The sequence below is a fragment of the Callorhinus ursinus genome, unplaced genomic scaffold (assembly GCF_003265705.2).
Source record: "Callorhinus ursinus isolate GAN/ISIS: 27379988/994484 unplaced genomic scaffold, GSC_fseal_2.0 scaffold10, whole genome shotgun sequence".
In the NCBI taxonomy this organism is placed as follows: domain Eukaryota; kingdom Metazoa; phylum Chordata; class Mammalia; order Carnivora; family Otariidae; genus Callorhinus; species Callorhinus ursinus.
In genome coordinates this window covers 32539183-32554484 of record NW_027397072.1, presented here as the reverse complement: position 1 = coordinate 32554484, position 15302 = coordinate 32539183, and the positions used below count along the sequence as shown (strand labels likewise).

Here is a 15302-nt window from a genome sequence, read left to right as displayed (position 1 = left end):
AGGATCAGACGGTACCTCTTTTGCAAAGGAAGAGAGTACCTCTTTTGGGATCACATCTTTGTAAAGGGCCAGGAGTGGGCACAAATACAAATTAGCTTTGAGGTTGAGGAGAGGGTAGTGAAAGATCTCCTAATGGGGCCTCCATTTTCTCAGATGGAGGAAGGTTCGTCCTTAGCTGACAGTGAAGTAGAGGTGGGTAGGTAGGATATCTGAAGAATAATGGAAATGACTTTTTATTGTTGTTGTAGGATCCACTGTAGGAAACAGAAGAAAAAACTGACTAGTTACAGTGACGGGGCTGTTGTACAGTGTTATGTGCCTAACTGAATTTAGAAACAAACCATTTTTTATTGTTTCCATTAACATAGCTATGTTACTGTTCAAGAACTATCATTAGAACATTACTTGAAAACATTATGTCATCAGTTCTCAGCTATTAAAAGTTTCTCTCTTCTCTAGAAATTAGAGTTAAGGGGAAATTAGTGTTAAGGGAACTAGACAAGGTATTACTCCCAGGTAGGTAAACTTAATCTCTTTTAAAAACTGCTCATTAGTGAAATTCCTGTCCCTGTAATGTTAATTATGCATCCATGCTACCTGTTCTCCAAAGTCTCAGAGGATAACAAGCATATATTCATAATTCATCTTCAGCCTTACTCATACCAGTAATACCAAGACAAATGTTTAATGAGAGGTAGAAGTACTTTTATGGAAAAGAGAAATGTCACTCCATAATATGTCACTCTATAATCTCATCCTTTTGCATAAAGTCTTGATTCCAGATGTGTCATGCAAACTAGTGACTCCTGATATTTAACATGAAATGCTGCTAACACAAATTTAATATTTATTGCACTCTCATATAATACCAGTATAGAAGAAAGTCCAGTTTCCTTTTAAGACTATTGCTTCTAGTGTGCATCATTTCCAGGCGACGCGGGACAGAGTGGCCAACGGCCTGCAGAGCAACATGCCTGAGTTTTATTGTGACTACTGCGACACGTAAAGACACACTGCAGTGGTAGGTTCAAACACAAAGAGAATGTGAAAGACTACTATCAGAAATGGATGGAAGAGCAGGCTCAGAGCCTGATCAACAAAACAACCGCTGCATTTCAACAAGGAAAGATACTTCCTACTCCAGTCTCTGTTCCTCCTCCTGCAGGGGCAGTGATCCCACCTACCCTCAGTCTCCTGGGTCCTCCTCGCCCTGGTATGATGCCAGCGCCCCATGTGGGGGGCCCTCCCATGGTACCCATGATGGGCCCTCCTCCTCCTGGGATGATCCCATTGGGACCTGCTCCTGGAATGAGGCCACCTATGGGAGGCCACATGCCAGTGATGCCTAGGCCCCCAGTGATGAGACCTCCTGCCCGTCCCATGATGGTGCCCACTCAGCCAAGAATGACTCGACCAGACAGATAAGAAGAGACAGGAACCTTTTTATATTCATTTTATATTACTCGTTCTACTTCACCAGGAGATCATGGTGCTGTGACTCTGGGTGTTTTCTCATAACAGGACAAGGAAGACAAGGAAGACTTGCTCCCCCTTCCTATCAAAGAGAGAATAGTTTTTGCTGGGGAGTGGTGGTACAAAAAAAAAGCAATTTTCATTTGTATTGTGAAATGTGAAAATAAAACTGTCAACTGTTTTAGTTAAAAAAAAAAAACTATTCTAACAAAGCGTACCTTTCCTTGATGTGTGATAAATGGAAATTGTAGTCCCAGAGGTCTTCACAATAAAATATTGGCCCACACTTGTTATCACTCGTCTTTTTGATGATAGCTATTCCAACAGGTATGAGGCTGATACCTTGTGGTTTGATTTGCATTTCCCCAATGATTAATGATATTGAACACCTTTTCACGTACCTGTTGGCTACTTCTGTCTTCTTTGGGAAAAAGGCCTATTCAGTTTTTCTGCTCATTTTTTCAGACTTTTTTTGTGTTAACTTCTGTGAGTTCTTTATATTTTTTTGATATTAAATATATTAATATTGGGTGTATGATTTACAGATATTTTCTCCCATTCCATAGATTGCCTTTTTGTTGATTGTTTTCTTTGTTGTGCAGAAGCTTTTTAGTTTTTTATCATAAAAAAGACAAGAGATGAATGTTGGTGAGGATGTGAAGAAAAGGGTACCCTTGTGCACTGTTGGTGGAATATAAATTGGTGCAGCTACTATGGAAAACAGTTTAGAGGTTCCTCAAAAAATTAAGAATAGAAATTCTGTGCTATCAAGCAGTCCAGCTTCTGCGTATATATCCCAAGGATATGAAAACAGGATATTGAAGAGATATTCGCACTCTCATGTTTACCATAGCATTAATTTACCGTACCCAACATTTGGAAATAACCTACGTGTCTGTTGATGATGAATGGACAAAAAAGATGTAGTCTGTACATACACAATGGAATGTTATTCTGCCACCAGAAAGAAGGAAATGCTGCCATTTGCAGCAATATGGATGGACCTTGATGGCATTATGCTAAGTGAAATAAGTTAGACAGAAAAACATAAATACTCCATGGTATCAATTACATGTAGAATCTTTTTTTTTTAAGGATTTTTTTATTTATTTGACAGAGAGACACAGCAAGAGAGGGAACACAAGCAGGGGGAGTGGGAGAGGGAGAAGCACGCGGAGCAGGGAGCCCGATACGGAGCTCAATCCCAGGACCCCGGGATCACTACCTGAGCTGAAGGCAGACGCCCAAAGACTGAGCCACCTAGGCGCCCTACATGTGGAATCTTAAAAAACAAAAAAAGGTCAAACTCAGATACAGAGAGTAGAAGAGTGGTTGCCTGGGGATAGGGGTTGGGGAAATACAGAGAGGCTGATAAAAGGATATAATAAAAAGGAAACAAAATTAGCTCACAATGTAAATTCTATATATTATGAAAAACAGTAGAAAACAATACTTGCACTTAACAACAAAGCCCCAGAATATATGGAACAAAACTCATAATTGGAGGGAGAAATAGACAATTAAACAATAAAAATTGGAAACTTTTTTTTAATTGGAAACTTTAAAGCCTGCTTTTATTTTATTTATTTATTTTACTTATTTTTAAAGATTTTATTTATTTATTTATTTGAGAGAGAGAAAGAGAGCGAGAACATGAGAGGGGGGAGGGTCAGAGGGAGAACCAGACTCCCTGCTGAGCAGGGAGGCCGATGTGGGACTCGATCCCTGGATCCTGGGATCATGACCTGAGCCGAAGGCAGACACTTAACAACTGAGCCACCCAGGCGCCCTGTTTATTTATTTTTTTAAAAGATTTTATTTATTCATTTGACAAGAGAGAGACAGAGCGAGAGAGGGAACACAAGCAGGGGGAGTGGGAGAGGGAGGCAGGCCTCCTGCCAAGCAGGGAGCCCAATGCGGGGCTTGATCCCAGGATCCTGGGATTATGACCTGAGCCGAAGGCAGACACTTAACAACTGAGCCACCCAGGCGCCCCTAAAGCCCACTTTTAGTAATTAATAGCACAGCGAGGCAGAAGATTCACAAGGAAATAGAAATACTGTAAAGCAATTAGACCTGATAGACATCTATAGAACACTCCACCCAGTAGTACAGAACACATATTCTTCTCAAGCATACATACAGTATTCTCCAGAATAAACCATATGCTAGGTCATAAAACATGTCTCAGCCTAAATTTAAAAGAATTAAAATCATACAAAGTACATTCTTCAAGAGTAGTATTAAGGTTAGAAATTAGTGACACAAGGAAATTTGGGAAATTCACAAATATATGGAAACTAAGCAACACTCTCTTAGTTAACTAATGACTCAGAAGAAATGACTCAGGGAAATTAGAAAGTACTTCAAGAGGAGTAAAAATGAAAATACAGTACATAAAAACTTACGGTATGTAGCCAAAGCAGTGCTTAGAGGGGAATTTATAGCGTCAGTACCTATATCGAAAAAGAAAGTTTCAGATTAATAAGCTACATTAGAAGAACCTTACATTACATAAAGAAATGTAAACCAAAAAAAAAAAAAATTAAAAAGCAAATTAAACCAAAGGGAAACAAAAGGAAAGAAATGATAAAGATTAGATGGGAGATAAATAAAATATAGACTGATAGAGAAAAATCAGTGTAACTGAAAAATTGGTTCTTTAAAAAGACCAACAAAATTGACAACTCTTTAGTTAGTCCAACCAAGAAAAAAGGAGAGAAGACTAAAATTACTAAAATCAGGGATGAAAGAGGAACATTACTGCTGATCTTACAGAAATACAAAGGATTATGAAAATACTGTGACCACCTGAATGCCAACAAGTCAGATACACAGGTGAAATGGATAAATTCCTAAAAAGACACATCATCAAAACTGATTCAAGGAGAAATAGAAATTTTGAATGGACCCATAACAAATTGAAGTTAAATTAGTAATCAGAAAACTTTTCACAGAGAAAAACCCAGTAACAGATGGCTTCACTGCTGAATGCTACCATAAGAATATCAGTCCTTCTCAACTCCCTTCCACCCCTAAAAAGGGAAGGAACACTTGCCTACTCATTGGATGAGGTCAGTATTGCCCTGATACCAAACCAAACAGATTTCACAAGAAAACTATAGACCTCAACAAAATCATAGCAGACCACATCTAGCAATGTATAAAAAAGATTGTACACCATGACCAAATGGGATTTATCCCAGGAATGCAAAATTGGTTTAACATGTGAAAATCAATTAATGTAATACACCATATTAATAGAATAAGAAGAAAAATCATCTCAACAATGCAGAAAAGGCAATTGACAAAATCCAAAACCCTTTCATGATTAAAAAAAAAAGAACCTAGAAATAGGAACTTCCTCGACCTGATAAAGTGCATGTATAAAACACCCACACTTAATGATGAAAGACAAAGATGCCTTTCCTCTAATATCAGGGACAAGACAAGGAAGTACATTTTCACCGTATCTGTTCATCATTGTAGATCTTCCTAGGACAGTTAGGCAAGAAAAAGAGAAGGCATCGAGATTGGAAAGGAAAATGTAAAATTATCCCTATTTGCAGGTGATATGCTCTTGTATCTAGAAAATCCTAAGGAATCCACTAAAATATTATTAAAACTGATAACAGAGTCAGTAAGGTTGCATGATACAAGATCAATATTCAAAAATAATTTTATTTCTATAGACATTCTGAACATGAAATTATAAAGTTAATTACAGTAGCATCAAATTAAGATTACATGCTTAAAAACTAAGATTAAAATACTTAGATATAAATTTAACAAAAGAAACACAAGACTTGTTCATTGGAAACTATAAAACACTGGTGAAGGAAGATCTAAATGGAAAGACATTCCATAGTTATAGATAGAAACTATAGATAATTATAGACTGTTAAGATGGCAGTACTTCTAAAATTGATACACAGATTCAACACAATTTCTATGAAAATCCCAACTCATTTTTTGGCAGAAATTGACAAACTGACCCTAAAATTCATACGGAAATGCAAGGGACCAGAATTGCTGAAGTCATCTTAAAAAAAAGAACAAAGTTGAAGGGCTTACTTACACTGTTCCATTTTAGAAGTTATTACAAAGCTGCAGTAATCAAGACAGTGTGGTCTCAATTGGCATAAGGATGGACTTACAGATCAGTGGAATAGAATTGAGCATTCAGAATTTATTTTTTTTAAAGATTTATTTATTTGAGAGAGCGAGAATGAGAGAGAGAGAGAGAGAGAGAGAGTACATGAGAGGGGGGAGGGTCAGAGGGAGAAGCAGGCTCCTCGCTGAGCAGGGAGCCCGATGGCAGGACTCGATCCTGGGATTCCGGGATCATGACCTAAGCCTAAGGCAGTCGCTTAACCAACTGAGCCACCCAGGGGCCCCTGAGCATTCAGAATTTAATCCTTGCATTTATGGTCATGATTTTTGAGAATATCTCCAAGATGAGTCAATGGGAAAAAGAAATTTTTTTTAAATAAGTGATGCTGAGAATGAAGTTGGACTCCTGCCTCACACCATACACAGAGATAAATGCAAAATGGATCAGACATCTAAGTGTAAAAGCTAAACTATGAAACTTTTAAATGAAAACATAGGAATAAATTTTTGCAACCTTGGGTTAGAAAAACTAGGTAAGTTAGATTATATCAAAATTAAGAACTTTTGTCCTAGAAAATGACTGATAATTAAAGTGAAGAAATAATGTACAGAATGAGAGAAAATGTTCATAAATTATATTTCTGATAAGGGACTATATCTAGAATATATAAAGAACTCTTTCAACTCAATTTAAAAAATTTAAAAAAGAGACAGCCCCCCCCCAAAGAGGCAACCAATTGAAAAACAGGCAGAGGACTTGAATAGACACTTCCTCAAAAAGGAATGCAGATGGCCAGTAGGTACATGCTCAAAAGATGCTCAGCAGCATTAGTTATTAGGAAAATACAAAACATTGAGACACCGCTTCATACCCATGAGGATGGCTGTAATTAAAAAAAGACAGTAACAAGTGTTGGTAGGATCATGGAGTGATTGAAACCCTCACACATTGCTGGTGGGAATGTAAAATGGTGTAACCACTTTGGGAAATAGTTTGGTAACTCCCCAAAATTGTTAGTGAGTTACATATGACTTAGCTTTTCCTCTTCTAGGTATGTACACGAGATAAATGAAAATCTGCATTTACACAGAAACCTGTACATGAATATTCAGAGCAGCATTATTCATAATGGCCAAAGAGTAGAGAAAACCTAAAAATACATCAACTGTGAATGGATAAGTAAAATGTATATCCACAGTGGAATATTTGTACCAAAAAAAGGGAATGAAGTATTGATACATGTATAGTATGAATGAATGTTGAAAACTTTATGCAAAATAAAAGAAATTAGTCACAAAGGACCACAAATGGTATAATTCCATTTATATGAAATGCCCATGGGGCAAATTTACATAGACAGAAAGTAGATTAGTGCTTTCTTAGGGTTGAGGGAGGAATAATGGGAATGGGGAGTGACTGCTAATGAGATTTGAAAGGTTTCTAAGATTGATTGCGGTGACGGTTGCACAATCCTGTAAGTATATTAAAAACCATTGAATTGTACACTTCATTTGGGTGAATTATGCCTCGTTAAAGCTGTTATAAAAAACTATTCATTGCAATATTAATACTAGAAAGTAATGTTTATTGCTATATTAATACTTAAATTTAGAAGCAGCTAAACATAGAGACTTGGACTCTTACCGATTACAGGCATGTAGCTAATTATACTAGTAGGACTGCTGGGACAGCTAATTTTTTCACTTAGCAGAAAGATGGAGAAAAGGTGGTAACTAGGAAAGGGCTGAAGTAAATGCAGGAGTAGGAAAAGGTTATGATGTTTGTTTGGAATTGAGAAAGAAGTCTCCTTACGGAGTTGCTAATGATAAAATATCTTGAAAAGGGCATGGGATGAGTTGGGAGCAAAAATAGAGTGGGGAAGAAATGTAATTAACAGTGCTGTCCTTTGGAAAGCTCCAGAGGTTAAGGTAGCCTAAAGTCCATAACCAACAACCTGGAGGGAAGCAGGAGGAAGGGGGACCAAGCAGGGAGACTCACGATGGATATCAGGAGGAAGGGTTGGTGTTGGGCAGGTACCCACGGTACAGGATGTTCTTGTTTAGTTTTTATGGTCAGAACTTGTAAAGTTGTGAAATTTTGGCTAGCCTTTGTTTTTTGTTTTATTTTTAACATGCAGTTGTACTTACTGTCCTTTTTCAAAACCATCAGCTCTAAGTTGATGACCAGTTTATCTCATTTTGCATGGGATTTTGTCCACGTTTAGTACTGAAAGTGCCATGTCCCAGGAGTCTTTCAGTCCTGGACAAACAGAAGGTTGGTCACACTAGTCGTAAGATCTGCTGATTTCTAATAGCTCTTTTGCTGTGTGTGTGTGTGTGTGTAGATAACGAGGGAGAAATACACATTAAATGTATATATCAGTGGTAAAATTCAGTTTAGAAGAAAAATGAATTATACAACCAAGAATTAGGGAAACACCACAAAATATTTGTTGACTCTTCTGTTGTTGAGACCTTTATAGTTAGGCATTAGAGTTATCAGCAACAAGATGTGCTCCTTGTCCTAAAGGAGCTTACTGTCTAATAACAACAGTTCTTTGAGAAGACGACATCTTTTCCTCAGCAACAAGGGTGTGTGTTTTAGTAGAAAAAAATTGAAAGAACTATTGGTAAGAATGTGGTGGTCCTGAAGTCTTCACAAGACTATAATTTCTGTGAGGGCAAACTTCATTTTCTTTACCATAAGATTCCCAGTGTTTGATAAATTGCCTGACACCTTGTAAACACTCAGTAAATATTTATTGGATAAATCAAAATAATGAGGAGTATATAGAGACTCTACAGAAGATATGTTAGAGATTTCTTAGAGATGGTTTAAACCAGGAGTCTTTTGTTTGTTTCTTTGTTTTTGCTAATAAATAGCTAACGTTTATTCGGACTTTGTGCCAGGCTCTGTACGAAGTGCTTTGTTTGTTGACTCATTTAATCATTATATTAGTGTCCTGTTTTTTATAGATAAGGAAACAGAAGCGCTGAAAGTTTAAATAGCTTGCCCTAATAGTGTAGATCTTGGATTTGAACCCTGGCCATGGAGCTCCAGAGCCTGCTCTTTCCCTGCTCTCGGGAGCTGACAGTGGTATGGAAACTGCTGTCAAGTTCAGTTGCATGTTTACTTAACCTAGAGCTAGTAAATGAAAACCTTTGTGGTGGAACCACCACGTAACAAGCTAAGTGATTTCTATGCACATTAAATGAGTAAATGAACTTCACTTGGGTAAGATATAAATGTTTCTTCAAAACCTGTATATCTGCCTGAAATGGACATCTTTTGTGGAGAAATTAATGCATAACAAACAAACCAAAAGATAAACCAACAAATAAACCCCTCTTTCTAAAGGTCGTCAAGTAAAGAGTTTAATTAGCAAGTTGTTCTTCACACTCAAATAAAATGGAGACGGGAATCTCAGGTAACTAATGGAGAAAGTAAAAATTTGTCTGCTGGAGTAATAGACACAGATAAAGCCTTAATATTTCTCCCAAGAATGGTGTAGTTGGAAGGTGTTGTAATAAACCCTATCTTTGAGTGACTGTGGCTAGCTAATATCCTGAGAAACTATTCTTGAAAATCGTAGACCAGCAGAAACATGGCTATGTGTAATTATATCAAGAGTAAAACATCCCATTCTTGTCTGGAGAATCTTAAGTCATTTTTATATAGAGAAGCAATCTTGATTTACAGCTGAGATGCGCAGCTTCAGGTAAGGGGTTTCTGGATACAACACCAGCATATATCTTCACTTGGTAGTTGCTAAGGAAAGAGGACGTTGGGTTCACTTTGCAGTCCAGTCCTGAAGTAGACCCCTTTACATACAGCTCTGCTTTGCTCTAAGCCTGTCACAGCACTACTGCATGTAAATTTCACCTAAACTCCATTCCTCCCCAAATTTTACAGTAACTGTTATCTTTTCCTTTGTTTTGTGAGATGGCTCAATATTCCTCTGGTGTGCATTCTTCTTCATTGCAGTGCATCTTTAAATCTGAATATCAGACTACAGGTTTGTTCCTATGGTCCGTAAGCTGGTTGGGCTAGTACACTGCCAACTCTTGGAGTCTTATTTTAAAAGAAAACTAAAAATGAATCAGGATGAGGGCTCATGGCAGAGCTTGCTATCCAGTTCTTAGAAAGAGTTACAACTGTCTGCATTGTGTTGTGGGTCTCTTGCATGTCTTTTTCTTCTTTGTGTGTTTTAAAGTCAATTTTAGAGCCATAAGGAACTTTTTAGGTCTTCTTTCTCATTGGTTGTCAGATGTTTCACAACTTTGAAAACTTTTGTCATAGAAAAGATGTGACAGGGAAGTACTATTTGAACGGTCTCTTAAGCCTAACTCTCACATTTCCTGCTGTGAAAAAGGAGGCACCGCATTTATAATTTGCCCAAACTCACACGTCTTATTTATGGATCTGACTCCTCTGATTCTTGGCCCATTGTTTAGTTTTTCACACTAAAAAACAGGATTTAATTACAGTTCTAATTACTCGTATGTGGTATTGCTTGTGACACTAGTTTTTAAAGTAGAATGTAAATGCAGATAACACTGATTTAATTAGGTAGCAACTCTTCTAAATGGGGAAACTCATTCCTTTTCCAACACAATGAAAAGTAGAGAGATTGATGAGCAGGGAAATTCATAGTAAGAAGAATAGGGTATTCTGTTTTGTTTCCATGAGAGCAACATTTAGTAAATTGTAGAGTAAAATTTTGAAAGTGTGAACGGCACTGGGAAGACCCTCACTTCCACTAGTTTTTCATGGCTCTCTGAAGTTGCATCTTAGAAATTTTCTTTCCTGTCTCCTTTTGACATGAGTTTTTCTTTCCCAAGAGGTAGGAGAGGTGCTTTCTCCCCTTTATTTTCATCATAGAGTGGAAGACACCAGGGGAATGATTGATCTGGCTCCTTTCCTGCCTCCCTGGAGCGCTGTAGTAGGTCTCTTACCGCCAGTTGTTTGCTCCGTGCCTGGCAGTGTTTATGGCCATCATGAAGAGAATCATTGTTACATCATTTATGATAATTCTCAAAGATTAATCATGGATTGCTTAGCCATTCTTGAATATATTCAAGGCACATTGTGGGCTTGAGGCTGACTATACTGGACAGCTTAGGTATTTACACATTGAAGGTTATGCTCAAAAAGAAAAAAAGGACGTTTTATTTACTATATCTGCCATTTCCTCCTCATTTCCAATCCTGTGTGTCTGTTCAGTGGGTTTAACTGCATGAATCTTTATTTAGCATTCAGTTTAGTTAGAATAGAAGATACAAAGACAGGGTTCCTGTCTTCAAGGAGCTTGTTACCCAATGTGAAAATTAACTAGAGTGTTTATGTAGCAGCTAAACTACAGGGAGTCACTCGTTGAGCCAAGAGTGTGTGTATATGAATTCTGGGGCAGTAAGGAATGGGGGTAGCTGTGACTAGAAAAACTTAATCCATTCCCAGGTCAATAAATATCAGGCTTTGACTGTTTACTCTGTGAAATGCTCTACATAGGGAGTATCTAGGCAAGATGCTCTGTGAGAGGACACTAATAGGACCGAGTAGCTCATTATCCTGATTCATTTGGTGGGTTCCATAGAGGTTGTGAGGTTCATTTCACTTGGTATAATTAGAAAAGGAACAGTTCAGCTGAGCCTCCAAGGCTGGCTAGGATTTTGCTAGCTACAGGAGAATGAATGGAGGGTATTTCATATGAGGATGGTGTGAAAGCAAAGGTGGTGTTGGCATACTAGACCTGTTTGGGAAATAAGACTAGAGGGATATGCTCTGTTTGGGTATAGTGGGAAATAAGATGTGAAAAGCAGATTGATGATAGTTTATGGAGAATTCTAAGTAGTAGCCCGAAGATTTAGACTTTACCCTGTGGACTGGGGATTTTTTTTTTACATGTTAGTAGCACAGTCAGTATACAAATTGAGAAGAGAGACCCTGGGGGTACCTATTGCGCTTACAGCATCCACAGTTGAGGGCATGGAAGGCAGGGCTAACTATGAGATTTTAGGGGGAAGAACAGGACTGAAACATGGCTGGTAGGTTATGGGGAAAGGAGAGGAACAGTGTACATCTAAATTGAGGTTATGGGGAGAATAGTTTTGCTGTACTGTTTTGATTTTAGGGACTGATATTTTCTTTTATTCAGCTGTGGTTCATGCCTAAATAGCCTCAGGACCAGGAGCCACTAGAAAATTGTATTTTTAAATCAAGCCTTGTGAGAGGAAACCAGACCGTCAGAGAGCTTGAAGCATCTTGAAGGTTTAGAACTATCCCTAACAATAGGATTGAGTTTCTTGTTGGTAAGCATGATAAAGGTAGAGAAGTTATTGCCCATTATATTCTTTAGTTTTAGTTTAAACACTATACCATGATTTATGTTTCCTTTTTCTGTTCTTACTCCAGAATGTTTTTCGAGCCTACTGCAGACCTACTTTACATAAAGAAACTCTAGGTATGCTGCTATAATTTTTAATAAAGTAGGAGGGATATAATCCAGAGGACTGGTACTGAGAATTCACTTCTGAGTTATGGGTACCTGCTTTATTTTGAACCTTCCATCAGAGCGACATTGATAAACCAGGCTCTCAAAAGAAGAGCTGGATCCAGGTAAGAGAAAAAGAGACCTAGCAGGTTAGTCAGGAAATTTCAGGTTAAGCCACTCTAACCTCACTGCCTGGAGACCGTCTGCTCGTATTGGGGAATGTTTTCTCAAATATTTTTTTAAAATGAAAAGGGGGTAGAATTTGGTTCTTTGGGTGTGAAAAAAAAATATCTTACTCTTTTTATGTATTTGGCACAGATACACACACACCCCCACATCCACAGTATCTGTGGCATTACAGTTTTATTGGGAGAGGCCATTAGGAAAACAGGATTGAAAAACACTGTTAGGATTTGTTTTGTTTGGTTTTGTTTTTTTTAAAGAGTAGAAATCTTGTTTTCTTGAAACCAAAAACTAAACCTAATCATCTGTTGGAAACTCTTGGTACGTGGATCAGGATATTTTGATCTTTTACTGTTTAGTTTCAGCAAGGAAATTTCTTTTTGATCCTGTTGAACCCAAGGTCAAAGTTGATTTGTAACAATTTATGCAAATCTGAATGATACCTTAAGCATTGTTAATCATGAACACTTAGGAAAAGATGGCCAAACAAATAGACTGTAAGATATTTTCATTAGACGTTATAGTTAAAGAGTCATTTTCTTATGTGCAACCCTTAAGAATACTAATACTGCTATCATAATTAATTTCATTTATATTGGAATATTGAGAAGTCCATAGGATTATTAAATACTTCCTTTATATTTCTGAGTGGTACTAATTGTGATTTGAGTATTCCTCCCAAAACTAAACATTGGTTACCTAGTTCTATGGTTTTACAAAAAACTTTTATAATTTTATATTGTAATTACTTAAAGTCACTTCTCATCTTTTTAAAATCAGCTGTTGGGTTTCATGGTCCTCTGGTAGTTTAAGATAGTAATTGGATTTTTGGTACTTCTTGGTACTCTGGTAGTTTGAGACAGTGGTTGACAGCTTGTATAAGAGAATAACAGCTCTGGGAAGTGAGCCACGGATTACTGAAATACTGTTAATTCCATTTATTGTTTCTATAATATGAAATGCAGTTTTATAAATTATGTATTTTTAAAGATAGCAAATACCAAAGGTAAATTAAAATTAGCTATGAAATACTTTTACATATAGCATAGATGGACATTCCTACTTCTCTGTGCTTAAAATAGAATGGAAGCAGGAAGGTTTGTGAATGAAGTACCTGTAAGATGGGCATGGGAAATCTTATTTGTTTCCCATAGTCTAAGCTTAAATTTTTCTCTCTGGCCATAGGACATTGTGTGTGCACATGTGTGCATACATGTGTGTGGTAAACATATTTACCCTTCTTGACAAATTTTTAAGTGTTTAGTACAGTATTGTTAACTATAAACACAGTGTTGTACGGCAGATCTTTAGAACTTTTTCATCTAGCATGATTAAAACTCTATACCCGTTGAACAATAATTCCTCATTTCTCTCCCAGCTCCTGGCAACCACCATTCTACTTTCTGTTTCTGTGATTGTTGACTACTTTCGATACTTCACATAAGTGCAATCTTGCTGTAATCATCCTGTGACTGCTTATTTCACTTAGCATAACATCCTCAGGGGGCACCCATGTTTTTGCACATGACATGATTTTCTTCTCTTTAATGGTTGAACAATATTCCACTGTATATATCACCACATTTTCTTTGTCTGTTTGTTCATCAGTGGACTTTTAGGTTGTTTCTACCTCTTGGCTATTGTGAATAATGCTGAAGTGACCACGGGAGTGCAAATACCTCTTGGAGATCCTATTTCAGTTCCTTTGGGCAAATATTCAGAAGTTGTATTGCTAGATCATATGGTAGCTCTGTTTTTTTGTTGTTGTTTTTTTGAAGAACCTCTACTCCATTTTCCATAGCAGCTGTTTCATTTTACATTCCTAGCAGCAGTTTACAAGTATTCAAATTTCTCTACACTCTCACCAACATTTTTTTTCTTTTCTTTTCTCCCCTCCCTTCCTCCCTCTACCTGCCTACCTTCCTTCCTTCCTTTCGCTATCCTACAAGTGTTAGTTGATACCGCATTTTGGTTTTGATTTGCATTTACCTGATGATTAGTGATGTTGAACATTTTTCATGTATCTGGGCTATTTGTATGTATTCTTTGGAGAAATGTCTATTCAAGTCCTTTGCCCATTTTTTAATCAGGGTGTTTTGTTTTGAGATGTTTTGCTTTTGAGAAGTAGGCATTCCTTATATATTATGGATATTAGCCCCTTATCAGATACATGGTTTACAGATATTTTCTCCCATTTTGTAGGTTGCCTTTTCACTCTGTTGATTGTTTTCCTGGTTCTGCCAGTAGCCTTTTAGTTTGATGTAGTCCCACTTGTCTATTTTTGCCTTTGTTACTTGTTCTTTTTGTGTCATATCCAAGAAATCATTGCCAAGACCAATGTTATGTTTTCCCCCAGTGTTTTCTTTTAGAAGTTTTACAGTTTCAGGTTTTGAGTTTAAGTCTTTAATCCATTTTGAGTTGATTTTTGTGTATGGTGTAAGATAAGGGTCCAATTTCATTTTTCAGCATGTGGATATCCAGTTTTTCCAGCACCATTTTTTGGAAAGACTGTTCTATCCCTATTCTGTAGTCTTGGTGCCCTTGTTCAAAATCAATTGACCATATATGTGTGGGTTTATTTCTGGGCTCTCTCTTCTGTTCCATTGCTCTATGTTTGTGTTTATGCCAGTACCATTCTGTTGTAAGTACTGTAACTTGGTAGTATGTTTTGAAATCAAGAAATGTGAGGTCTCCAGCTTGGTTCTTTTTTTCAAGATTGTTTTGGATATTCAGGATCCTTTGTGGTTTCATATGATTTTAGGGTTGTTTTTTCTATTTCTGCAAAAAATGCCACTGGGATTTCTATAAGGATTGCCTTGAATCTATAGATTACCTTGGGTAGTAAGGACACTTTAACAATATAAAGCCTTCCAGCCTATGAATATGGGATATTTTTCTATTTATGTCTTCTTTAATTTCTTTTAGCAATATTTGGTAGTTGTTAGTGTACAAGTCTTCCACTTCCTTGGTTAAGTTTATTTCTAAGTATTTATTATTTTTGATGAGATTATAATTGAGATTTTCCATAATTTCCTTTTTGGA

General features: G+C 37.1%; 1 protein-coding gene and 1 pseudogene across 5 annotated transcripts in view; both read left to right on the top strand.

The window, feature by feature from the left end:
- The window catches only part of MAP4K3 (mitogen-activated protein kinase kinase kinase kinase 3), a 186282-nt gene that overhangs the window by 74425 nt on the left and 96555 nt on the right, over positions 1-15302 (top strand). The window contains exon 3 of one of the 5 annotated variants that reach the window (XM_025868112.2): positions 11999-12047. The exons of 3 other annotated variants lie outside the window; for them this stretch is intronic. The gene's annotated coding sequence lies outside the window, so the exon portion shown is untranslated. Of the gene's footprint in view, positions 1-11998; positions 12048-12178; positions 12203-15302 lie in introns of those variants that run through there. One more of the 5 variants, XM_025868113.2, reaches the window with a different exon arrangement.
- Positions 971-1941, top strand: LOC112820976 (U1 small nuclear ribonucleoprotein C-like; annotated as a pseudogene).